Raw genomic sequence first — 26532 nt, 5'->3', positions numbered from 1 at the left:
GACATACACAGCCCCGAGAGTACAGGCTGAGTGTGCACATCAGTGAAAATGGAAAGTACAGGAAGGGGGTTGGTTGGCTGCCTTTGTGTATTTGTGTGGGGGTGGGGGCATTTAAAGGTGGAGGAGGGCACACTTTGCCCCTCTTCGTCCCTCCCTGACCTGTCTGACTGCACTGTCAGGCACAGTTCATTAAACAGGGCAGGCTGGGAAGGCCTGGGATCTGAACTGGAACCACCTATGGGGCAGAGGTGCTGTAGAACCCAGAGTGTCAGAAATGTAGCAAAGCTCAGGTGGGGGTCTTCAGCATGGTTCCAGAGACCTGGGGTCACTCAGCAGTCAGCTCCAGACCAATCTGTCTGATAGCAGGGTCCCAGGCGGCACCAGGCTGGGCTGCAAAAGTCCTTCCTGGGAAGACTGTCTAGATCCCTGTCCTTGGAGCAAGGTGTCAACAGGCACACACTACCAAGGACAGGAGTGAAGCTGGAGCTGGAACCTCATGCCAGAAATCAGGCTTCAGGAGGCCCATTTAATAGCAGAAGAGTGGGCTCAGGGTCAGCTCATGAGGGTATGATATTCAGAATATTGAATCAGTTTGGCCATACTCCCACATCAGGACAGACACGGGACTTAGAACTAGGGCATGGTCCTGGAGACCTCATACTAGGCCAAGGGACAACTTTGTATTTTGTGGATCCTGAGAAGGTCCTGGGAAATGTGGCAGAGGGGCCTGGGGGTCTGGATTGGCAGAGGGTCCTCAGGGGACATGGAGCTACAGCCATTTTCCCACTGGTATGGAGGTACTTCAGTACTTTAACCACTAGTACAACTGAAGCTGTTCATTACTGTCTGAGTGTCAGCCCTAGGCCCAGAGAGACAAGTGTGGCTTGAGGCCCCTGACTCTCCTACAGTCTAAGGGTCATTGGGATAAACTGGGTCAGAGCTGAGCCTGCCCAGGGAACAGTGGGCTCCTTACACACACAGATACATACTCTCCCCCACTTCAGTGGACCAATGGACTCCAGTGTAAGGGTCCTGAGTGGACCTTTAGGATTTCTGTTTGGGCTGAATCAGTGCTCTGGCTGCAGCATGGTGGTAGAGGGCATGCTTTGCCCCTCTTGCTTGTGTCGTTGGAGCTGTTGCTTGCTGGAGGTCTGTGAGCTAGAAGCAACCAAAGGTCAAAATCAGAGCCAAGGTCAACCTAAAGGGTCAGTTTCTAAGGAAAAGGTAGAAAGCACATACAGGAACTATGGGTCAGGGCCCATACCAAGAGACAGGTGCCAGGGCTAGGGTACTTCCTATGGTGTGTCAGGTGCAAATCCTATGGGCAAGTCTTGGAGGGAAGGAGCTGTTTGGGGCTGACCTTTTGTCAGTACAGCCAGACCCCTGGGGAGAGCCAGGATGAGGCTGCAAGAGTCCACGCTAGCCAAATCAAAGGCTCTCCCCAGTTGGAATCGTAAATGACTACCAGATTGGTTCACTGACAGCAGATTCATGATGGACAATTAAGTGACAGTCAAGAGTATAAGGGGACATGGTAAAAAGATAATCTAAATGGGACATAAGGGCTCCAGTTTCCTCTTTCAGCTCTGCCGTTAAAAGGCTGTGTGACCTCAGATGAATCACTGCCCATCTCTTGGCCACATTTTCTTCACCTATGAAATGAGTGCTTGAGGCCTGGCAAGGATCTCTGGGGGTAGAGATCATGACCATAGGAAGAGCCATCCCTGAGTGAACCAGGGAACAGCCAGGTAGGAGTTGCTAGAGTATTTCACAGTAGAATTTAGCTTCAGCATCTGGAAAGGCTACTGAAGTTTTCAGTCCAGAAAATGCAATGGAGGAAAAGTGGTTGAATCTTGTCCTGCTTCCAAAGATGCTCAGATCTCAGACTTGCATCAAGACCAGAAGCCAGAGGGCAGAATTATCTTGAAGCTAAGGAAGCTTTAGGGTCCCCCACCTGCATCAACCCCTTCCAAAGCCTTGGAGAGCTCAAGCCCTATGTTCACTTTCTTTTCCTTAAGGAGAGTATCCCCAAACTGTATCTGTTCAAACCCCATGAAATCTGGCCCCAGCCCTGCCAGATGGCCTGTGACTTGGAGCCATTACTGTGGCTGGTGGAGGGTACTGACAAGCACCCATTCTGACTGGATGACCAAACTCAGTGACACACAGCAGGCCACTGCACTGTGGTGCTTGTCATGTACCTATTCACTTATACCTGATAAAAGTAATGATCCCATATGTACCTACCCCACTTTCACCTTCATTATCCCAGCCAGTCGTCCCCACAAGCCTGTGAGAAGGGCAGGACAGGTCTTGCCACCTGTGAGGCAAATGATGAAACTGGGGCTGAGAGAAGCTGAGAGGCCTGCTCCAGTTCACCAGGTGGGCTGAGGACAGAAGCAGAGCTAAACCCAGAACTCTCTTATGACTAGCCCACGACTCTGAAGTTCCCTGATTCAGGACCAGACACAGGTATCCCAAAGCATAGCATCAAGAGATTCACGCTTCTGTGCCTGGAGAGACACCAAGTGGCTGCCAGTAGCACAGGTGCCTCCATCCTGGTCCTGGGAACAGAGAAGGCACAGGTGGATGTAAGTCAGAAAGCATAACTTGGAATCATAGAGATAGAAAAGTCCAAGAACTTTGGAAAGGAGGAGTTGTTTCCATTTTTCCCTTATTTTCTTTGCATTCCTACTCATGACACAAGTCATTTCAATCAGATGTATTTATACTAAATATAAATACAAATACTCAACCAAAGTATAATTCAGTTGGCAATAATTCCTCTATAATATCCAGACTGGAAACAACGACTGGAGTTTCAGGGGCCTAATACACATACACACAAGCACACACATACATACACAAGCACACACAAATGCCTCCCAGTAATAACTCTGATCTCTCAAAGCCAGAACTATGTAGAAGAGGGAGAGCCAGCCCTCACCTCAAATCTGAGCCAGATTTGTAGAGTTGGTTTGGCCTAGTGAGACAACCTCCCCTCCCCCACCCCGAAACCTCAGGATAAAACCTACCAACCAAAACAACAAAGAAAGAAAATAGCTGCAGAGTGACCTGCCAAGCTATCTCTAGTTGCTATAGGCTAACAAGGCCACCTGGGACCCCAGCATAAACAGGACCAAGTCTCATGGCCACTTGAGGTATACTGTGTGTGGCACCTCCAGGCAGGGTTTCAAACCTAGGGAGACTACCAAGGAGCAGTCTGGAGGAACTGTGCGGAACTTGTTGACCTCCTCTCAGAAAGTATTGTCTATTTTCTCAATCTGGATCACCCAGGGTACTGAGATTCATTGGAGGGAAGCTTTGACTATTCCTACAACTTCCTGACCTTAAAAAGGAAGCCCTTCTCTATTCTCCTGTAATTTGGAAAAATGGACTTTCTTCCAGCCCCTTTCTGATTTATAGATGCTAATCAAGTCCTTTCTTTTTTTTTTTTTTAATTTTCTTTTTTTTTTTTTTTTATTTTTGAGAAAGAGAGAGAGAGAGACAGAGTATAAGCAGGGGAGGGGCAGCGAGAGAAACACACACAGAAACTGAAGCAGGCTCCAGGCTCTGAGCTGTCAGCATAGACGCTGATGTGAGGCTTGAACCCACGAACCAGGAAATCATGACCTGAGCCAAAGTCGGATGCCACCCCAAGTCCTTTCTTTCTTTTTCTGATGGGTGAGTCTAAATCCTTAGACTATCTTCAGTGGCTTTTTCTCCCTCTGTCTAATCCCTACTCAAACCCTGGATCCGCTGCAGAGAAGTGCAGTATGCCTCTTTGGAGGTGTCCCAGCCAGGATTTGGGGTTTGTGTTGCGGGACATAGAGAGGAATGCCCTCTAGCTTATATAAGGTTTATGTGGCAGCCAGCCTGTAGAATGACCACACAATGATTCTGCCTCCTGAGATTCACACCCTTGTATATAGTCCCTTCCCACACCATGAGCTGACCTGTGTGATCAACAGGATATTGTTGAAATGATGGAATGTGACTTCTGAGGCTAAGTCATAAAAGACATTGCAGCTTCTGCCCTGTGCTCTGTCTTGGATCACTTGCTCTGGTGGAAGCCAGGGGCAATGTTGTGAAGATGCTCGAGGAAGCCTATGGAGAAGTCCCTGTAGTGATGAATAGAGGCTTTCTGCTAACAGCCAGCATGAACTTACCACCTGTGTAAAGGAGGCAGCCTGGAAGTCAATCCTCCACCCATCATGCCTTTAGATGACTACAGCCCCAACTGACATCCTGATTCTGCCACCTTTTATGAGAGAAACAAAGCCAGACCACCCACCTAAGCTAGAGATAATAAATGTTTACTGTTGTAAGACAATACACTTAGGGATGATTTGTAATACAGCGTTAGATAACTAATCATCAAAGCAAAAGGGGACAGAGCATAGAGAACTGTTCAGAGCCCTGCCAAATTATTCTTTTTTTTAATTTTTTTTATGTTTATTTATTTTTGAGAGGGAGACAGAATGTGAGCAGTGGAAGAACAGAGAGAGGGGGGGACACAGAATCCGAAGCAAGCTCCAGGCTCAGAGCTGTTAACGCAGAGCCTGAGGCAGGGCTTGAACTCATGAACCACGAGATAATGACCTGAGCCAAAGTCGGGTGCTTAACCAACTGAGCCAACCAGGTGCCCCCTGCCAAATTATTCTAATCCTAGTGGGATACCCAACCATCCAGAGTCCCAGTGATGGGCACATGACCCTTGCTTGGCACAAATGACTCTCCATCACCTTGGCTCCTTTCTAACTGAAGCTTCTGGAAGTCTGAATTAAATTCAGAGAAAGGCAGTAAAAAGTAGAAAGGTGAGGAGAAGAAAGTTCAAGTGCTCTGTACTTCAGCCCAATTAAGGAATATAAAAGCAAAAAGTTCCTGGTAACTGGACTGTGCATTTCCTTATCTGTATTTGACATGAATTCCTGCGTCCTGCTCTTTTGAAAGGAGATAGAAATAGCATTTGCTTCCATCCCTTTAAAAATAAGTAGATCAAACTCAGTGTAGGATTTTGTGGAGCTGCATTTTTTTTCTCCTATAATTAGGGAGAAGGGGAAGAAGTTTGTCTACATTTTCTACATATGGGACATAGATATGGGGGACACAAGAGAGGGAGGAAACATGGTCTTTCAGTAAATAAATCAAATAACTTACAGTGTAAATAAATAAATAAGTAAATGAATGAATAAATAAATAAATAAATATCTCTACTGGAAAGAAATAACACAATTGGCTAGGGGACAGGGGACATACTGTCACAGTTCCTGAGATCATCTGGGTAGACCTTCCAACTTGAGGGTGAGATTAACTCTGCCTGTAAACTTCCACAGAAAGAGCCTGCAAAACCCATATTTGCTGTCAACTTCTTCAATCTGTTGCTATTGTCAAATTCTATAAAGTGCTGGATGTTGAAAGCCACTGTACCATTTAGTTACTTAGTCATCTAGGAAACTCACAGCAATAGTGAATGGCTTTGATTTTTTTTTTTTTTTTACGGAATCATTTTTTTTTCCTTTCAAAAAAACTGAGATATAATTTATGTACCATAAAATCCACCATTTAGTGTACAGTTCAGTGGGTTTTACTACAAGGTTGTGCAACCATCACCACTATCTAATTCCAGAATATTCTCATCACCCCCAAAAGAAACCCCTGTACCTGTTAGCAGTCACTCCCCACTCCTCCCTTCCCTCAGCCCCTGGCAACCACTAACATATCTTCTGTCTCAACAGATTTTCCTTTTCTCGACGTTAATCATACAATATATGATATTTTGTGACTGATTTCTTTCATACAGCGTAATGTTTTCAAGTTTCATCCATGTTGTAAAGCAGGAATCAGTATTTTATTTCTTCTTATTGCTGGACAAGTTTTCATAATATGGATCTAGTACATTTTGTTTATCCATTCATCATTGACAGATGCTTGGGTTATTTCCAGTGAGAAGTTTTTTTTTTTTTTTAATGTTTATTTGTTTATTTGGGAGAGAGAGAGAGAGAAAGAGAGAGAGAGACAGAGGGCGCATGCACGCACACGCAAGTTGGGGAAGGATAGAGGGAGAGAGACAGAAAATCTCAAGCAGGCTGCTCGCCCATTGTGGAGCCTGACACAAGGCTCAGTCCCAGGACCATGAGATCATGATCTGAGCCAAAACCAAGAGTCGGTCACTCAATCGACTGAGCCTCCCAGGTGCCCCTTTAGTGAGAAGTTTTTAAGGAAGCCCAATCTTGTTGTGTTCAATATGATTGTAAGTGATGTTTCCTGTCCCCTCTCTGGTCACCATAGAACTTCCCCCTGAAAGCATTGTACCCTGCTGTTGCAGTGCAGCAAGAAATGAACACTGTGTACTGTAAGGGTGAAATCAGCTACATAGCTCTGGATTGACCACAGGAAGTCCCACATCAGGAAATTCTCCCCTGGGTATTTTTCTTGGTATTCGGGCAATGTAGTGATTATCTCAAGCCTACGCCAGGGAGCTTGCTAGAATTCCTTTCCCTTTGCAGCCCTCCTGTTTCCAAGGTTAATGACATCAGATAAGCTTTTACCTAGTCATTTGAGCAAATGACCCCCCTGTCCCAGCCAAGAAATGAAATAGATGATCATTCTTAACTGGCCGCATATGGAGTGTAGAGAAGAGGCTGAGTTGTGTGTGAGGAGAGCAGAGATGATGACTGAGAAGGAGTCTTTTTAAGTAAAAACACATTGTTCATCAGTCAGCCAGTCATTGTAAATTATCAGCCCTTCTTTGGTCCTGGCCCTGTACCAGGCACTGTGAGACACACATCACTTCCTCTTAAAGACCTTAGGGCCGGGGCGCCTGGGTGGCTCAGTCAGTTAAGCGGCCGACTTCAGCTTGGGTCATGATCTCGCGGTCCGTGAGTTCGAGCCCCGCGTCGGGCTCTGTGCTGACAGCTCAGAGCCTGGAGCCTGTTTCAGATTCTGTGTCTCCCTCTCTCTGACCCTCCCCCGTTCATGCTCTGTCTCTCTCTGTCTCAAAAATAAATAAACGTTAAAAAAAAAAAAAATTAAAAAAAAAAAAAAAAAAGACCTTAGGGCCTAAACAGGGAGGCTATGATATATCACAGTAGCTGATGACTGAAAAGCCCAGCTTCCATAGTATGAACAGGCAAGTTGCCTTGCACACAGAAAATAATCGAATATTATGCCAGCAAAACCAAAAGCCTGAACCCTTGGAGGGGAAAATAACTGCAAATAAGAGAAGTGTAAGGAAATGACACCTGGGGTGCCTGGGTGACTCAGTTGATTAAGCAGCCGACTTTGGCTCAGGTCATGATCTTGCTGTCCATGGGTTCAAGCCCCATGTTGGGCTGTGTGCTGACAGCTCAAAGCGTGGAGCCTGCTTCGGATTCTGTCTCCCCCTCTCTGCCCCTCCCCTGCTCATACTCTGTGTCTCTCTCCTTCAAAAAATAAATAAACATTAAAAATTTTTTTTTAATTGATGAAGACTATTTATAAAAAGAAAGAAAGAAATAACAAAAGGAAGAAAGAAAGAAAGAACACCTCTGGTTCATTTACTAGAAAATTAATAAGAAAATAGGAAAAACAAAAAGAAAATAGGAAAAGCTAGATGTGCCCGTTATTAAGCTATTAAGCTCTCAGCTACTGGCCAGGACTATACACACTTTTCTCCCTTTCTAGCTGCTCCCCAATATGCTTTACTGTGGAAGCCTGCAAGGCTGGACTAGGGACACAGGGTTTACTTCTTCTCCTGTTTTCTACCTGTTCCTGTCAGCGTCACACCAGCAATGAGTCTGCGCCTGGCAGTGGCAGCTCCTTCCAGGGAGCAGCAGACACCCTCACCGCACCCTACTCAGAGACCCCAGGAGTGTTCAGGCAGCAGCCCCTCCTCAGAGGCTAAGTACCAGCTCCACAGAACCCCTTGTCCAAGTTCTAAGTTTTAGCGATTCCAACCTCTTTCATTTGTTCCCTCAGCCTTAGGGCTGGCAGTTGTTTCTGATAGTTGCTACATCCATGATAGGTTAGTATTCTCTTTTTGTCTTGTCAACTACTTGTTACCACTAGCTAACAACCATTGATTTCAAATTATCTGTTAAAATAAATGGGGTGGTTCCATTTCCCGGCAGTCTCTAAACCTGACTGATAGAGTGGATCTAGACAAACTAAGGCTGCTGTTGCTGTCCAGGGGTGACCATTCCTGAAGGAATATTCTTCTTTGGTTAGGGGATGGCCAGAAGTGAGTTCCAGGAAGTCCACACCCTACAGGAGAGGCCTCCAACCATGCCATGTGAGCCAGAATTAGGAAGATTTTTCATTCAATAGATAAATTCAGTTTCCTAGATATATAGCATAGGAAGGAATAAGGATTGAATGAAACTGGGTGAATATTGCATAGCTCTCCCACAGCATCTTTGCATATGCATCCTGTTCATGTGTGGATGATACTTCAGATACCCAGAAGTCAAACTAGGAAGACTGTATCCCAGAGTCTGACCCTGTAGTATCGACAAGTTGTTAAGAGTACCTATTGAGTCCTTTACTTACCCTTATTTTAATGTTTCCTTCAAAAGACTCAGAATTTCTGTGGTGCCTAGGTGGCTCACTTGGTTAAGCATATGACTTTGACACAGGTCATGATCTCTCAATTTGTGAGTTTGAGCCCCGCATTGGGCTCTCTGCTGTCAGCGCTGAGCCTGCTTTGGATCCTCTGTCCCCCTCTCGCTCCACAACCTTTGGATCATGACCTGAGCCAAAATCAAGAGTCAGACACTCAGCCAAATGAGCCACCCAGGCGCCCCTAAAAGCTTTACTCAGTTTCTGACCTATGGCTCATAGCAAGGGTCTTTAGACAGAGTGAAGGGATAGCAGAAACCACCTGCTAATGACAAAACTGAAAGAGTGGTTAATTTATTACAGCAACCAGCCAATAATACTAGAATGAAGAAGAGTAGACTTCTCCATTGAGTAGAATATATAACCATTTCATAATGATTCTGAGGTAAAAATGTATCATAGTTTTTGAGGGCATTGACAAATCTCAAGGTCCTTCTAATCCATCCAGTAAAGTGTGTTACAATTGCTACTGGTTAGCAAGAGTGTTTTAAACATAGGAAAGCATTCTAGAAATTAGTTTGTTAAGAGTTATTGTATCTGTCTATGTACCTGAAACACCCATCTGCTTCTTTTCATCTTGGAAGATGAACCGTCCCTGAAGCAACACTTTACCTGTTCCTAATTGACTCAGGAGAGTTGATCTCTTTTTTGTTGATAATTCTTCCCATATCATGAGCTTGATAAACACAAAAGCTCTCACTATCAGTTGAGTGATAAAAACATGGAGATTACCAAACATACCTAATTATTTTCTAGCATCTTTCCTTTTATAAAGCAAGTAAGTAGACTTTTGGTAGCCACCAAACAGCATCTAAAAAGTGCCAAATGGGGCGCCTGGGTGGCGCAGTCGGTTAAGCGTCCGACTTCAGCCAGGTCACGATCTCGCGGTCCGTGAGTTCGAGCCCCGCGTCAGGCTCTGGGCCGATGGCTCGGAGCCTGGAGCCTGTTTCCGGTTCTGTGTTTCCCTCTCTCTCTGCCCCTCCCCCGTTCATGCTCTGTCTCTCTCTGTCCCAAAAATAAATTAAAAACGTTGAAAAAAAAAAAAAATTTAAAAAGTGCCAAATAAGCTTCATGTGCAAAAAATACTTTGCTGGCTTTCTTTTGAAGTTGAGGGGAAGAGTTACCAGAAGAAATTGAGCCCTCATTTTGGATGGAAGCATAGGTGCTTGAGATCTTGGCTAGGTGGCTGATAAGGGTAACAATGTAACATTTTAAAATAAACAGGGCATGGACACCTGGGTGGCTCAATTGGTTAAGTGTCTGACTCTTGGTTTTGGCTCAGGTCATGATCTCATAGTTTGTGAGCTCGAGCCCCGTGTCAGGCTCCATGCTGACAGTGTAGAGCCTGCTTGGGATTCTCTCTCTCTCCTCCTCTCTCTCTGGCCCTCCCCCAGTTGCTCTCTCACCACCAGCACAGAGCCTGATGTGGGACTCACACTTATGAACCATGAGATCCTGACCTGAGCCAAAACCAAGAGTCGGATGCTTAACCAACTGAGCTACCCAGGCACCCCAGAAGTGAGGAACTTTTGATGTTGGTTCAAAAGCACCAAAAATTAATGGGCTTCTGAGGAAGAATACCCAGTTGATGTAAGTCATTTGTGCTATCAAGGCAGGTTACACAGATGGTGAATGATTTTTTACTAGTTTTGGTGAAAACCAGACTAAAAGTTCCGAGAGCAATTTTGAACCATACCTCTTCTCTTCATCATACATAATTTATATTGCTTATTCATTTTAATATTCATATGTATGTATATATATATTTATTTAAACATGTACAGTTATATACAAAAGTTAAATGACAACCTTAGCTTTAATTTTTTTTTTCAACGTTTTTTTATTTATTTTTGGGACAGAGAGAGACAGAGCATGAACGGGGGAGGGGCAGAGAGAGAGGGAGACACAGAATCGGAAACAGGCTCCAGGCTCCGAGCCATCAGCCCAGAGCCTGACGCGGGGCTCGAACTCACGGACCGCGAGATCGTGACCTGGCTGAAGTCGGACGCTTAACCGACTGCGCCACCCAGGCGCCCCAACCTTAGCTTTAAAATATGATTAACCTGGTGCGCCTGGGTGGCGCAGTCGGTTAAGCGGCCGACTTCGGCTCAGGGCATGATCTCGCGGTCCGTGAGTTCAAGCCCCGCGTCGGGCTCTGTGCTGACAGCTCAGAGCCTGGAGCCTGTTTCGGATTCTGTGTCTCCCTCTCTCTGACCCAACCCCGTTCATGCTTTGTCTCTCTCTGTCTCAAAAATAAAAACGTTAAAAAAAAAATTTTTTTTAAATAAAATAAAATATGATTAACCTTACATTACATGACAAAGTATACCATATCAATTTACCTCTTCATTGATGCCTTAAAAAAAAAGATATAAGCTACACTTGGTGATCCAGTTCTTTTCTCTCTGCTTCTCTGTGAATTTCAAGTTTTTAAAAAATATTTCAGGGGCGCCTGGGTGGCTCGGTCGGTTGGGCGTCCGACTTCGGCTCAGGTCATGATCTCACGGTCTGTGAGTTCGAGCCCCACATCGGGCTCTGTGCTGACAGCTCAGAGCCTGGAGCCTGTTTCAGATCCTGTGCCTCCCTCTCTCTCTGCCCCTCCCCTGTTCATGCGCTGTCTCTCTCTGTCTCAAAAATAAATAAACGTTAAAAAAAAATTTTTTTTTTTAAATATTTCAGGCAGCCAAAGACTTCTCGTTAATTAACTGAATACTCTATAATATTAATCTAAAGACTTAGTGGGGCACATGGCTGGCTCAATCAGTAGAGTATGTTGAGTCTTGATCTTGGGGTTGTGAGTTTGAGCCCCATGTTTGAGGTAGAGTTTACTTTAAAAAAAAAGTCTTAAAAAAAAAAAAAAGTCTTAGTTGTTTTTTAAGGATCTTGAAAATTATGTTTAAGCTGCAATTATAAAATAACACAATCATTGCTATTAAAGTTTGTCAGAGAGATGACAATCAGAAATTTTCCACAGGGTGAAAAAAAGAGGGATGCCTGGCTGGCTCAGTTGGTACAGCATGCAACTCTTGATCTCAGGGTCATGAGTTCAAGCCCCACACTGGGTATGGATCCTACTGAAAGAAAGAAAAGAAAAGAAAAGACAGCAAATTTCCAAGGACATTGAAGGTGAAGTAATGAAATCCGAAGGATTTGAAGCATTGTCTGAAATTCACAAGAACAAATCCATTTTTTTCTTTCTTATTAACACATTTATTGTTATAATTTAATTTAGTTGAATGCACATATTTGCATTCTCATAATCTTAAATATTTTGTGAAACAATGATAATTTATTTGACCCATAAAACCAGTATCAAAAAATTAGAAAGTTCAAATCAATTAAGCTTTCCAAAGAAAACAAGACAAGAAAAAAAAAAAAAAAAAAACCCAAGTCTTGCCTAAGATGAGATATACATTTATATTACACCCCACACTGTGGATAAAATGAAGCTGAAGCTGTAAAGCTGTTGTTAAGCCAAAATTGTCAAATCGGTCTTACCTATCAAGGATTCACCTCTATTGAGAGTATCGGTGAATGTGGATCCAGATATAATTTTGCATTAATTTATCAAATATTAAAAATACTTCATAGCAGTTCACCTTAGTACTTTCTTATGACTGTGTAGACTTTATTTTCTGTATTCATAATCAAAATGCTCTGGCATTTGAAGCCTTGATCCTGGACAGACTGCACCTCCCAGGGCTAGCCAATCCCTAGAGAGCAAACACTCCTCTCTAAGAGTCTCTTTGATATACAAAGCAACCAGTCCAGAGCCTACACCTGACCATCTCTTTTATCAAACTCTTCACACACCAAGCCAGTACTTCCCCTGCCCTAAACCACCTCAGCACTAAGTGCCAGACAAGGAGGGACTATAGCCCAAAGCCCAGCAAAATTACTCAAACCGTCCAATGCTAAGTTTACTCAGTACATCTACCCTGCCTCACCCATTCCTTCCTATGAACCACAATAAAGGCTTTGGGCTGTATTCCTGGCTTCTGTCTCTTGATCAGCATGGTGCTTCCCCATGTGGCCCTATGTCACATGCCTAGCCTCCTGTTTCTAGGAATCTGTGAGTATAAACTTCTTTTCATGACAATTGTTTCCATGTCTGTATGTCTTGCCATCCCTGATTTTTTAAAATACTGGCTTTAGGGCACCTGGCTAGCTCAGTAGATAGAGCATACGGCTCTTGAACTTGGGGTTGTGAGTTCGAGCACCATGTTGGGTGTAGAGATTACTTAAAAACAAAATGTTTTTTTAAAAAATCCCAGATTCATTTCTAGAACAGACTGCTAATTGTTACCTCAATGCCTATTTACATTTCTTTTCCTTCTCTTGAGATCCCCATTATGAGTCTGAGTGACAGGTTCTTGTGATCTGTTAACCAACTATCCCTCAACAAAGCCAATCACAGATGTACAGACAGATCATCATACATGGCCAATCACTTTTCCTCTGTGGGGAAGGGCAAAGGTTTTCCTCACATACAGATGCACAAACAAGAACCACAAGCTCCAGTGCTGTAACTTTAACCATGGGTCAGAAACAAACACAGACACTAACACATGTGCCTACCATAAACAAAAATCAGAAGTAAACTTGTGTAGGTAAACACTTCTGAGAGTGCAGAACTAGACAGGCAGAAAGTGTGGGCCACTATTTTCTCCCCACCCACTCTGGGGATCTTGCATGGTTCCATCCTGTGGAATTCCTTAAACAAAGAAATGTTGACCTAAGCCTGCAAGCCCAGGTCTCCACTTCACCTTTGGAGACTTTTCTCGGACTTCCCAGCACAACAGTGGTTCCCCAGAGCCTTACCCAGGCTCCCAGCCTTTAAGCTGGAAGATGAACATTTAACTTCCAACTTCGTCTACCTGGACTTCTCTCTGGTCAGCACCTCTGGGACCCAGTCCAGGCCTTTCAACTCTCCCCCGAAAGACAGGTCCTAGCGGTTTCCAACAGGCACACAGACATGACTTAGAGAGCCACATTTTCTGCTTCTAACTTTTGAAAGACAAAACACACACACACACACACACACACACACACACACACACACATCTCATCCACAATGGACAGATAGGTATGACCACCAGATTTTGACGCATAAGAACTCTGAAAATGAGCCAAATTTGCCAGATTTTGGCCAAAATTCACTGGTTGGTTAAAGCAACTCTGAACTCAGAAGGTCAGGGTGGCACAAAGTATCTCAAACTTCTGTTTTCTGTGAGGTTCTTGATCTGGGGGCTGCTCTCTACTCTAGGGAGTCCTTGTGAGGGAGCAGGACCTCGGAAACTATGAAATTGTTAAAATGACAATAACAATCATTGTTCTTCAAATGAAGTTATATTCCTCAGCAAATCAGCTGAGCCTTAGTTTGGCCTATTAGGACACATTCTCAGATGATATTAAAACATCACACAAACATCTCTGCCTTATTTCCAAGTTTTGTATCATTTTCCCTGAACAAAGTTTCATCTCTGGAAGTAGAAGCAAAGACCACAAATAAAGGCAAGTTCAAGTGCTAGATTTTCTGATTCTTAAGAAATGAGAAAATATCACCAGATAACTTTCAAACACAGTCAGATGTTAAAAGTGTTCATAGGCTTTGAATTTAACATTCCACTGCTAAAAATCTATGCTACAGAAGTCTATGGAGGCGTATATGCCCAGAGCTTCATGCCTAAAGATGTTTGTCTTCATGCCCTTTATCACAGAGAAAAATTGGAAACAATCCAAAGGGTTCATTAATGATGTGTAGTAGAAGCTTTTACTCCTTCAACAGTATGGGACTTTATCCTCACTCCACTCCTTACCAATTATGTGTCCTGAACTCCTAGCCTTTTTGTAAAATTAGGACTAACAATGCCCAGGGTTGGATTACCCAATATGCAGATGTGCACAGGCCCTAGTAAAGCAGAGGCACCAAAGAAAATGCTTTTGAAGGAATCTAATGTTTGATGGAAAGAAAAAAAAAAACACTATAATAGTTAGAATAAAGTATACTTTCTTACGCTTATTTTATGTTTTTTGTTTGTTTTTGTTTTTGATTTATGAACAACATGGTGCTCCCATGATCTTGTTGGGAAAGAAAAACTTTACCTCTACCCCCTTAAATTTAAAGCTTGGGACCTGTGAGTCAAACTGACAAAAGAGCTTAGCAAGAGAAAAGATGATTTTAATCTCATGTGTATGGGAGTTCACAAAGCCGCGTGATTCAAAGGGGTGATTAGAATTTGGGGATTACATGCCATCCTAAGAGATGAATCAGGGGAGAAGGAGAAGGGCACAGTATGGAAAAAATAAATGGGCCCTTAAGGGAGTGAATGGGACTCAGGATAGTTTTGCGACAGTGTCTGTCTGGGCATGGTGCTGACTTCTCTGGGAAGATTAGTAGCACCTGGGGAGGGGATTTATGACTATTAAGTTCTTTTGGGAGGCTCTGCTTTTAGGCAGATAAGGGATTTCAGGAACTGAAAATATTTGCATTCCAACTCAAAATAGTTTTTATACCATAGTCACAGAGACTTAAAAAAGGACCCCTTCAGTCTTCTCCTAACCACGAGTACTCTTTGTCAGTGATTGGTTGTTACACGGATAAGCTACTTGAGAATTTGGGAATGAGGGAAGTAGGATTGCTCCAGAAGGTGAACTGTAAACCCTGTGACTAATGGATCAGAGAGCAGATATGCAAAATTACTGAAAGAGGCTCAGCAGCCTGGCAGGACTTGACTGCAACCGAATTAAATATATTAACATATCTAAAGAGAGTGTGTCATTTAGAAGTAGGGCTGACTTTTCCCCTCTCTTGTAGTTACTCTACTTTCCCCAACTGCTTACCTTTAAAGCAGACCTCCCATAAATGTTTAGGGGTTTGAATTAGGATATATTGACCACCAGATGCCAGACATTCGGCTAAATGTCGTTAGTGAGTTATCATATTTGAGTTTCACAGTAGCCTGAAGCACAAGTATTATTAACCTATTTAACAAATATTTAGAGAGACAAGAGTGTTGCCCAGGAGATAGCCCAAGCTCTCAGGTGGCGAATCTAAGACCAAACCTCAGAATCCCAGCTCCTGCCCTTCATGCTGCCACAGTCCAGACTCCCATCCAGGTATCCCTCCCCCGGACCTTGAATGGTTGGCCAGAAATCCCCTAACCCAAACTTTTGCTCATTTTGACAGTGGACCCAAGAAATGGAAAATAAGTCCAGCTCTCCTGGTCTCCTATTCGAGTGACCCACAAAAACATAAATCTTGCAGGCTCTTCACCTCCCAAGATGTCTAAAACCTAGGAGGTGTGAAATCCAAGCATCACTGTGAAGGAGAAGCAGACAGTCCCTGTCTGAGCCCTGGTTCTGCAAACGACTACCTGGGTGATATGGGAGAAGTTGCTAAGCCTCTTTGGACCTAATTTTCTCGTTTAAAATGAGAGCAGCAGACCTATATCTTAGCACTACCATCCTGGGATTCTGTGGTTCAATAAAAAAGGTAAAAGTCCCCTTAGGGGTAGAGTTTGCAAGCAGAGAGACTGAGTCCTCACTGAAGTGTTTCCAATTCCAGTGATAAAGCTATTTTTAGATTTGATCTGGTTCCCTCATGCATGTTGCATGTTACAGGATGGTTTTCTGGGTCAACCTTTCTCAGATAAACTGTCACCTAATCCATGACCAGAACATTTGTCCCTATAGAGTAACAGCTTTTCCCACACTAGCACTGGCTATTTTGAGATTCCTTTGCCCCACTTATCTGACTGGCCTTCAAAGAACTGTGATGTAGGGGCTCCACATGTCTTTGTTTGAAAGGGGTATTGTGGAGGTTCTAGTCTGTTACATGTGGAGTTACGTGCATTCATTCATTCCATAGTTTGTTTTTCTGGAGAGCCCACTTTGTGCCAGGAACTTAGAATACAATATGAGAATAATAGACAGGATCTCCACCACCAAGAAGCTTACACTGGGGGGAGAAGACATTAATTAAATAATACTACAAATTTTTATTGTGACTATAATGAGAGTGCTACAAAGGAAAAATATAGGATGCCCTGAGAACCTAAAATTGGAAGCTCAGAGAAGGTCCTTAGGAGGTGCTATTTGAACTGAGTTCTGAAAGATGAGTATAATTAAATAGGTGCCAATGAAAGGGAAAAACATTCCTGGAAGAGAAAAATTCTAGGCAGAAGTCTGTGAAAAAGGAAGAGTCATGAGACTAAAAGAAAGCCAGTGTAGTTGAGCACAGAGATCAAGGGCACGTCAGGGAGGAAAATCTTTTCCTCTACCCTCTTAGGTTCAGTGCTAGCAGGCTGCAAATTAAACTAACAAAAGATAGCTTAACAGGAGAAAAAATTATTCATATATATATATGTGGGGGCTTACAAAAGAAGTAGCCCGATAAATGGTTGAAGTCAGAGGTTTATATATCTAATTTAGTAGGGAAAAGAAATGGGGGGAAGGTCTCTATGAAAAGAACAAATAAGCTTCTTTAGATGAGACAAATGGGTTTCTAGAAGAACAAATGGGAGATCAAAAAAGTTTGTGATAATGTTTGTTCATGCAGGTATAAGTGGTCTTGCTGACTTCATCATGGCATAAAACTCCCCTAGAAAGAGAGTTCATAGTAGGTTAATAACTCTTGGTCTCATATCCAGGAGCAAAAGCCACCCTGAAGAGGGAATCTGTGGCATCCTTATCTCCCAGAAATTGCTGCATTTAGTCAGATAAGGGAAACTCTAAGAAGGCTTCTTTCTGCATCTGTTGAATCTCACGTCTTCAGTTTAAAAGAATCTTCATACCATTTCTGGGGTTCTAAGTGGGTTTCCACAGGGGACTGATGCAAGGTGATGCCGGGGAGGTAGCAGGGCCAAGATGACGCACAACACTATGTTAGGCTGTGGACAGTGGAAAGAATTGGGGGGTTTGAAGCAGGAGAACTGCAGGACTGGATATGCATTTGCTGAACTTTGGGTGCATTTGAAAACTCTAAGAGTTGATGGTGAATAGGCAGCAAGCTGGATATACCAGCCTGGAACACAAAAGACGGCTCTAAAAATCTTTGTATGAGTCATCTACATATAGATGGTAATTATAGACCAGTGCATAGCTGAGGTTGCCTAAGGAAAGAATGTATAGGAACATAGTGTTCCTTCCCACCCACCTGTAAATTTAAAAAAAAAAAAAAATGGAAGGAGGGAGGGAGAAAGGGAAAAGAAAAAGTTGTAGGGAAGGAAAGCTAGTTTGCAGGAAAACAACCCGTTTCTAGGTTTGCTGAAGGGACCTCTAGGAAATTGTAACTATGTTATTTCTATGACTTCATTGCAACTCTGACCTTGGAGGTGTCCCTTCATCTGGCTAATGGGGTTTACTTTACTTCTGCTACTTAAAGAGACTGATAAAACTTGGGGCGCCTGGGTAGCTCAGTCAGTTAAGTCAGTTAAGGCTGCAGCTCAGGTCATGATCTCGCTGTCCATGGGTTCAAGCCCCGCATCGGGCTCTGTGCTGACAGCTCAGAGCCTGGGGCCTGCTTCAGATTCTGTGTCTCCCTCTTTCTCTGCCCCTCCACCGCTGATACTCTGTCTCTCTCTCTCTCAAAAATAAATAAAACATTTTTAAAAATATTTAAAAAAAGAGACTGATAAAACTCAAATAATATGAAAATTCTTAGAACATATAAAGTATTATATTATATTGTTACTATTATTACTAATGTTATTATATCATTGTTGGCTAAGAAGGGAAGGAAAGTGAAACAGAGAAAAAGAACATTTGTAAGTTTACTAATCTACCACACACTGTGCCAGCCAATTTGCATTGTTAATCCTCACTAGAGCAAGACAGAGGCTAGAGTCCCACTTTACAGATGAGAAGCTGAACTAAGGCTCAACAAGGTAAAGAGATTGCCTCTACAGTTTCATCGCTAGGACATAAAGAACTACAATTCACACTCACACCTGAACACCATGGCTCATTCTTTTCCTTTTAAAAGTTCTTTGTCTCCAGCTGTGCAACCCCACACCCCACCACCGCCACCCACCCCCCACCACACACACACACAGATTTTTCAGCTCAAATTATGCAGTATAATCAAAGGGAATAGAATGTCATAGGGTCATAAAGGTTGGTCTGGGTCATTCCTTAGGCTGGTAAAGCTCTTGTTCTGACACTGGGGAAATGAAGAAAGTCAGCCTTCGTCCCTATTGTCCTGCTATCGGACTTACAGTTTGGCAAACAGTGTTAAATTTATTTTCTCATGTTATTTATTTACTCATGTGTGTCCTCACCGACTTTTTATACGAAGAATTAGTAGCTGTTTATCTAATCCAAAGAGCTGGGGGGAGAGGGGCATTTGGATGGCTCAGTTGGTTGAGTGTCTGACTCTTGATTCCCACCCAGGTCACGATCTCACGGTTCGTGGGTTCGAGCCCTACACCGGGCTCTGCGCAGGCAGTGCGAAGCCTGCTTGGGATCCTCTCTCTCTCTCCCTCTCTCTGCCCCTCCCCTGCTCCTACTTTCTGTCCCTAAATAAATGTCAAAAAAATATATTTAAAAATGGGGCGCCTGGGTGGCGCAGTCGGTTAAGCGTCCGACTTCAGCCAGGTCACGATCTCGCGGTCCGTGAGTTCAAGCCCCGCGTCAGGCTCTGGGCTGATGGCTCGGAGCCTGGAGCCTGTTTCCGATTCTGTGTCTCCCTCTCTCTCTGCCCCTCCCCTGTTCATGCTCTGTCTCTCTCTGTCCCAAAAAAATAAATAAAAAACGTTGAAAAAAAATTTTTTTAAATAAAAAAAACAAAAAAATATATTTAAAAAATAATAAAATAATAAAAATAATAAAGAGCTGAAAGTTTGTAAAATTATCATCGCTGGGCTATGCAGGTCGAATCCTACTACATCAACTGTATTCCCAAACCTCAGCCAACCAGTTTTCTACCTTTCTTCCACTTTTCTCATAGTACAGAAACAAGTACTATAAGAATAAGTACTGTTCTCAGTAGAACAGCAGGGAAAAACTTTGGACAGTGCAGGTGTGTTGTTATTCAGCACTCTGTAGTGAGAACTTTAAACACTACGGAGGACACATATAAGTATCTACACACATTAAACTCCGATTCCTACTCTCAAGGAGCTTACACTCCACCTATCATCTAACGGCCATCCTCCTGGGCACTGTGAAATAGCTGTTCTTGCTTCCGAGAAAGGTCAGAGAGGTCACTGTGACTCGGGAGGTTGAAGACACATTCACAGCAGAAGAGCCGCTTGAGTTTGAAGAAAAGACAGGGTCCAGAGAGTGCACAGGGGGGCATTCCAGGCAGAGGGAACCACAAGAAAAAAGGCACAGAGGTCAGAACTGAGAAAGGCAGGTTTAGGCATAGAGACAGGACCTGTCTAAGAGAAACAGGAGTGCAGGTGGGAAGTGACGGTTGGATATGTGGGTGAGGGACATAGAATGGAGGGCATCAATTGCTGAGTCAGCTCAATTCAGGGTTCCTCCACCTCAGCACTATTGCTAATATTGACATATTAGACCAGATTGTTCTTTCTGTGTGGGGGGTAGAGGTGGGAGGATGGGAACCTCCTGTGGTTAGGGATGATTAACAGCATCCCTGGGTTCTACCCACTAGATGCCAGTAGTACCCTCACTGCCTATTGTCCCTTCCACTCAGCTGTGACACACACAAAAATGTCTTTAGACACTGCCAAATGCCCCCTGGGGGTCAAAATTGCTCACTGGGCTGAGAACTACTGAGTTAAGGCATTGTAATAGTATATGTGATCCATGTGTGATTTATCTCGGGTCGACAGGTCTGTTGTGAACTGGTTTCATTCTTCCACGCACCATCAGGGCTCCTGTGCTCATGGCGCTGTGACAGCGACCTACGGCCCAGAGAGAATCCATCTTCCTGGTGGATTCAGTTGTGGGTGGTGTCCTTCTTCACCAGCCCCTACTTACCTAGAGAATGACACTAGGGGAGAAAGAACAGGTACAATGCAGCAAGCCAAGAATTAACAAGAGCCTGCCATCCGAGTGGAGATGAAACACTTTAAGATATTAAATAAAAACACATGGAGAGTTCTGAAGCAGTTTATTATTAACATCAAACCCATGAGGATGGCTACTATTGACAAAACAGAAAATAAGTGTTGACGAGGATGTGGAGAAATTGGAACCCTTGTGCACTGCTGCTGAGAATGTAAAATGTACAGCTGCTGTGAAAAAGAGTATGGTGTTTCCTCCAAAAATTAAAACTAGAACTACCCTATGATCTAGAAATTCCACTGCTGGGTATGTACCCAAAAAATTGAAAGCAGGGTCTCAAAGAGGTACTTGTGTACCCATGTTCAAAGTAGCATTATTCACAGTAACTAAAATGTGGAAGCAACCAGGTGTCCATCAACCAATGAATGGAAAAGCAAGTTATAGTGTATACATACAATGGAACATTATTCAGTTTTAAAAAGGAAATTCTGCAGTATGCCACAACATGGATGACCCTTGAGGAAGGTATGGTAAGTGAAACAAGCCAGTCACAAAAAGACAAATACTGTGTGATTTCACTTACATGAGGTACTTAGAGCCGTCAAAATCATAGAGATGGAAGATAGAATAGATTTAATACCACTGAACTGTATACTTAAAAATGGTGAAAATGGTAAATGTTGTGTTATGTGTATTTTACCACCATAAAGAAAGTGGAAAAAAAAAAAACAGGAATGGTGGGGAAATGCCCTATTTCCTTCTGAACATTGAACCCATTCACAATAAAATGACAACTGTGATTGTCCCAAAGTTGGACAGTGAAATGCTGTCCAATTATTAGAGCTGGCATCAAGCCAACTAGAGCCCCCGATTAACACCAGCTGGGATGTTTAGAGGCTGATATATTGTTTTCTTGGCCTCCGTGACTGGCAGGTTGTTGATATCAGAACCCTGTAAAAATGTTTACCATTATTCTGGCTTTTCCTAATTAGAGATTCTAGAACCACAAGCTTTCCTCAGGGCCTCTGACATGGGGAATGGAATGTCAGGCATTGGAACAGAGCATGTGTGCGGCTGGGTGACCCACATAGCTGAGCTTCCTATCTTTGTACAGGCCTTTCTGAAACCTGTCCCCTTCCAGTTTTATCTGGAAAGAAAGACTTGTGAAATACCCCTCTTGGAGCCTAGAAAACTTTTTAAAAAGGTCATTCCATTACTGTTAGAATGAGTATTTGAAAGGCTAAATTCCATTGTAGTGATAGCTAGCATTTATCTAGTATTTAGTATCCTTAAAGGACTTACCGACACAGCATGAGGAATCTGAGGCCTGGAAATGGTGGATGTCCTGCCAAGGACACACAGATGGTCACTTGTACACTGAGAATTTGAGTGCAGTTCTGCATGTCTCCTGAACACCCTTAACTTTAACACACATCAGCAGTCAGACCTGCCTACATGGGCTGCTGATGGATCCCCTCAAACCCTCACAAAAAGAAACTCTCTCCATCCAGACTTGCTTTACATCAAGCCTGGGGGACTTATAGCTGTCTTGTCTGTATCCCCTTCTTGACCAGAAGGGTCAAGAGTAGCTGTGGAGAACCTATGACAGTTCCCTTCTTGCTCTTAAAAAAAAAAAAAAAAAAAAAAAAAAAAAGTTTCTTTCACTTATTTATTCACTGTAGAAAGTTAGAAAACTCCTGAAAAGCACTGGAGGAAAAAAATTTATCCGTAATTACAAAACCTTGAGATAAGCTTTTAAAACAGCTCCATGTATTTCCTTCACATACAACATGTTTTCAGAGGCCTGTTGACCCCAGACTCTCTAGTAGCTCCTAACCCTTGAGCATTAGTAGTGTTCACAGGCAGGCCCACCCTACATGCTACCCACAGAAGGTCCAAGAAACTATGACCTAGCACCCCTTGTGTCCTAGAAGCTTCTCCCTTTACTCTCATGGGTGAAGACTTTCTCCTCAACGTAGCCTCCACAATACTGTGTCCTACAATCTTCCTGCCGCAGCTCAAAGTCAGAGTTTTGAAGCCAACTTTTAGAGAAGTCTGGAGAAATGACCGCAAGCAATGATACACTGTTGCCTCCCTGAACTTCTTATCCTGAGCATAATGCTGATTTGGTTCAAATCTGACGCTGGCTTTTTTAGAAGTCAGGCACCCTACTCAGGCTAATACAGAGTTATATTTACAGCTCTAATAAGTAACCATGTCATAAATCAACCAGCCCCTATCCCTCTAGACTAACAGAAATATAATGTGACCTGCATGTGTATTGTAAATTTTCTAGTGGCCACATAAAAAAGTAACAAGTGAAATTAATTTTTTAAATATTTTTAACCCGGGACGCCTGGGTGGCTCAGTCGGTTGAGCATCCGACTTCGGCTCAGGTCATGATCTCACGGTCCGTGAGTTCGAGCCCCGTGTCGGGCTCTGTGCTGACAGCTCAGAGCCTGGAGCCTGCTTCGGATTCTGTGTCTCCCTCTCTCTGAGCCTCCCCCGTTCATGCTCTGTCTCTCTCTCTCTCAAAAATAAATAACCATTTTAAAAAATTAGAATTAATAAATAAATAAATAATAAAATATTTTTAACCCAAGATATTAAAAATATTATTGAGATAGTCTACAATCTTTTTGTGCTAATCTTTTGATATCCAGTATATACTTTATCCTTATGGCCCATCTTAATTTGGAGCAGCCACGTTTCAAGTGCTATATAGCCACACGTGACCAGTGGCTGCCATATTGGACAGCACGGCCACACCGATTTTAGCTCCATTTGGTGACCGGCAGCAGCCTCCCCTACCATATCCCCACTCTCAGGTCACTTCCCAGCTAGTCTTGAATGCTCCAGGAACGGGAGAAACGGAGAAAGGGTCTTTTTACACACTGAACAGCCCTGCCCTCTGGCATACTAGATAGCAGGAAGCTGAAGCTGATGAGAGTCTCTGCAGATCTGGTGATAGTAGGCTCAACATCCTTCAGTGCGTGAGCCCAGATCACCTTCCTGGAAGGCGGAGGAGCACATCCCACTCCCTTCTCAAAGCCCTCCCGCTGGCTTCCTATTGCATACACAGTAAAGTTCAAACTCCATATGCCGCTGCCTAGCTCTGATTTACCTCATCTTCAGCTTCTTTTCTCATGACTCCCCAATGGAACCTTAGCTAAAGCCAAGCCAGAGCAACCTGGCACTGTACAAGCAGGCCTGGCATCTTCCTGCCTCCAAGTCCTTGTGTATGCTACTTCTTCCCAACTAGAATGCCCTCACCTGCTTATTCCAGCCACATTCCGAAGACCTGGCTCTTCCTCTCTTCCCTGAGGCCTTAAGGACTTCTGCTTCAAGGGTCTTTGCCCTCCTCTGACATCTGTAACACATTCATCGGCAATAACCAGGTCCTGAGATGTCATATTTTAGGACATGTCTTACTTTCGCTTTAGGTTGTAAACACCTGCAGGGCAAGGCTCAGAGTCTTAAATAATAATACATGATGGTCAATGTCTATTGAGCACTTACTATGTTCCAGGCACTGTGCTAAGCACTTTACATTTAATTCTCACAACAACCCTGGTGAATTATTCCTATTTTATAGGTGACAAAACAGAGGCAAAGAGAGGTAACATACCCAGTCCCACAGCCAAGTGTGGCTCCAAACCCAGACAGTTTGGATACCAGTGCCTGACTACCACTTCCCACCTGACGCATGCTCCAGGGCCTCTCTGCTACATTTGTTCCTTCCCTAGCACAGTACTGTGAACTTAGTATACAGTAAAGACACATTTAATTATACGTCAGGGCACCTGGGTCGGTTAGGCATCTGACTCTTTATTTCGGCTCAGGTCATGATCTTACGGTTCGTGAGTTCAAGCCCCATGTCGGGCTCCACACTGCTGGTGTGGAGCCTGCTTTGGATTCTCTCTTTCCCTCTCTCTCTGCCCCTCCCCTACTCCCTCTCTCAAAATAAATAAACTTTAAATAAATAAATAAAATGTTAATTATATGTCAACCACTTGGGGTTTTTCCCAGAGCGTCTGACGGTGTGTTAGGCACATAATAGCGATGCCATAGAGATTTAAAAACTAACGCCCTGCACCCGCATGGCCACCACGGGACTGGGCACTTCTTGCATAGCCGTAGCACGGCTCCCTGCTCCGTACAACCAGCACCCCCAGCACCTACAGCACAGCTGTACCATCAGATGTTGCTCTATAACTAGATGTTGGCTTTGTTCTCAGTCTTGGTGCATGCCATGTGCAGCAAACAACACAGATCCCAAGAGTGGGGAGCAAAGAACATCCCCACGGGACACGAATGAATTCCTCCCCCATTTCTATCAACCTTATCTGCTTGTTGTGGCTCTTATCGCTAAGAGGAAATTTAATCCCCCTCTTGGAACCCAAAAGTCACATACCCATTCCCCAAGGAGCTGAGATCATAAGAAAGACCAAAGTTTAGGATTACTCCTTGATAAGAGTCTTGTTTAAACAAGATCGCATATAAAAGCCAGTCTGATCTCCACACCCTTCTTCCCTCTGTTCTCCTCTCTGCTTTCTTCCTCCCTGCTTGGAAGATTATGAAATTGTGTAGTCCACCCCAGGGACTCAGGCTCTGACAGACCTAACGCCCATTGCTTTCAAACACACAAATCTGTTTCCCAGCCCTCTCTGGAAGCCAATGTTTGGGACTCCCCCAGGGCTGTTTGCTCAGACCAGTTCCTGGGCACTTCCTGTTGGCACTTGTTCGTTTACATTTTGAAACTAGAACAAAGTTCAACACCCGTTGGCTTCAGCACCCTATGAATTGCCCAACCCTGGTTAGAAAAATGCAGATAATAGCAACCTGGGAAAACTGCCCTCCTGAAATAGCACAGCCCCACAGCATTTTGGCAACAGGTTTCCCCGTGGTGAGTCTTCTGGCTCTGCAACAGTGGAGACACCCAGGGATGTAAACAGCAACGAGAAAAGGCCACTTGTGCCACTATTAGGTTTTGCGGTGGTGAGCGCATTTTTCTCCCCACAAAGCGTCAGTTGTAATTTTTTGTTGTTCCATTTAAACTTTGAATGAAAGTGTAAACACCGAGAGTTGAGGCCTTGTTGTCCTGCTTTTATGCTATGAGAGTTTCTCCCCCTCCTTTTAGTGACCTGGCTTCTCTATTTCAGCTCCTGTCTGCCCTGTCTGAAGACAACTTCCTTCAGGCTGCAGACCACTGCAGCCTCAAGAGCTGGGACGGTTAGAAGGAGGTAGCAAAGCCCCGTGCCTGGTGCCACTCCTGTCTGCGACAGGCCCTCGGTAAGTCAGGGTCACAGTTAGATTGGGCTGTTGCAGGCCACTGTGGGGGCATGCACTGGGGGGCCCCCTTGGCACTTGCCCGTCACACCGATACCTGGCAGGCTGGCCTGCTGGGCGGAGCGCAGGAGCTGGGGGTGGAAGCAGCCAGCTCCCCACACTGATCCCCTTTTACAGGATTCCAGGCCAGGGCCAGCAGCCCTTCGGCACAGAACTTTCTGTACATTCCACAGCAACTGAAAGGGCTTTTGTCCGCAACAGGAAGAACGAACGACAAAGGCAATTGTGCGTCTCCTTGCAGACCTGCACAGCAGGCTTGGAAAGAGAAACTTCTTTCCCCAAGAGACCAGTTTGCCTGAGCGACTGCAATCACAGATGTGGTCACACAGTCACACAACACGGGAGCATTGTGGTGTTCGAGTTTCCACGTGTGTGGCAGGGTGCTTATCGCACGTACAGTACACACCCTCACACATGCACACCAACCCCAACACACTGCTCCCATGCCAGCTGAGAAGGGCTGTGAGTTACACGCCACAAGTGCAAGGGGCCTCAGGAAGGCATCCCGCTGACCCCCTCAGGAGCCATCGCTTGATTATTCCTCTCTTCTGGTGGAGCCACAAAGGTCTAGAGGGTCCTATGACTCGTCACAGGTCACATTGTTCTTTTTGA

The 26532-nt window shown here is 44.1% G+C and overlaps 1 long non-coding RNA gene across 1 annotated transcript in view; it reads left to right on the top strand.

Moving 5' to 3' along the window:
* LOC132661766 (uncharacterized) overlaps positions 1–26532 on the top strand; it is a 130781-nt gene that overhangs the window by 86778 nt on the left and 17471 nt on the right. Inside the window, exon 4 of the long non-coding RNA XR_009602401.3 lies at positions 25734–25863. This is a non-coding gene — a long non-coding RNA (uncharacterized LOC132661766). The remainder of the gene's footprint in view (positions 1–25733; positions 25864–26532) is intronic.

This window comes from Panthera onca, chromosome A3 (assembly GCF_046562875.1).
Source record: "Panthera onca isolate mPanOnc1 chromosome A3, mPanOnc1 haplotype 2, whole genome shotgun sequence".
Taxonomy (NCBI): Eukaryota; Metazoa; Chordata; class Mammalia; order Carnivora; family Felidae; genus Panthera; species Panthera onca.
Note: the sequence above shows the minus strand (reverse complement) of the source record. Positions and strands in the feature narration are given on the sequence as shown.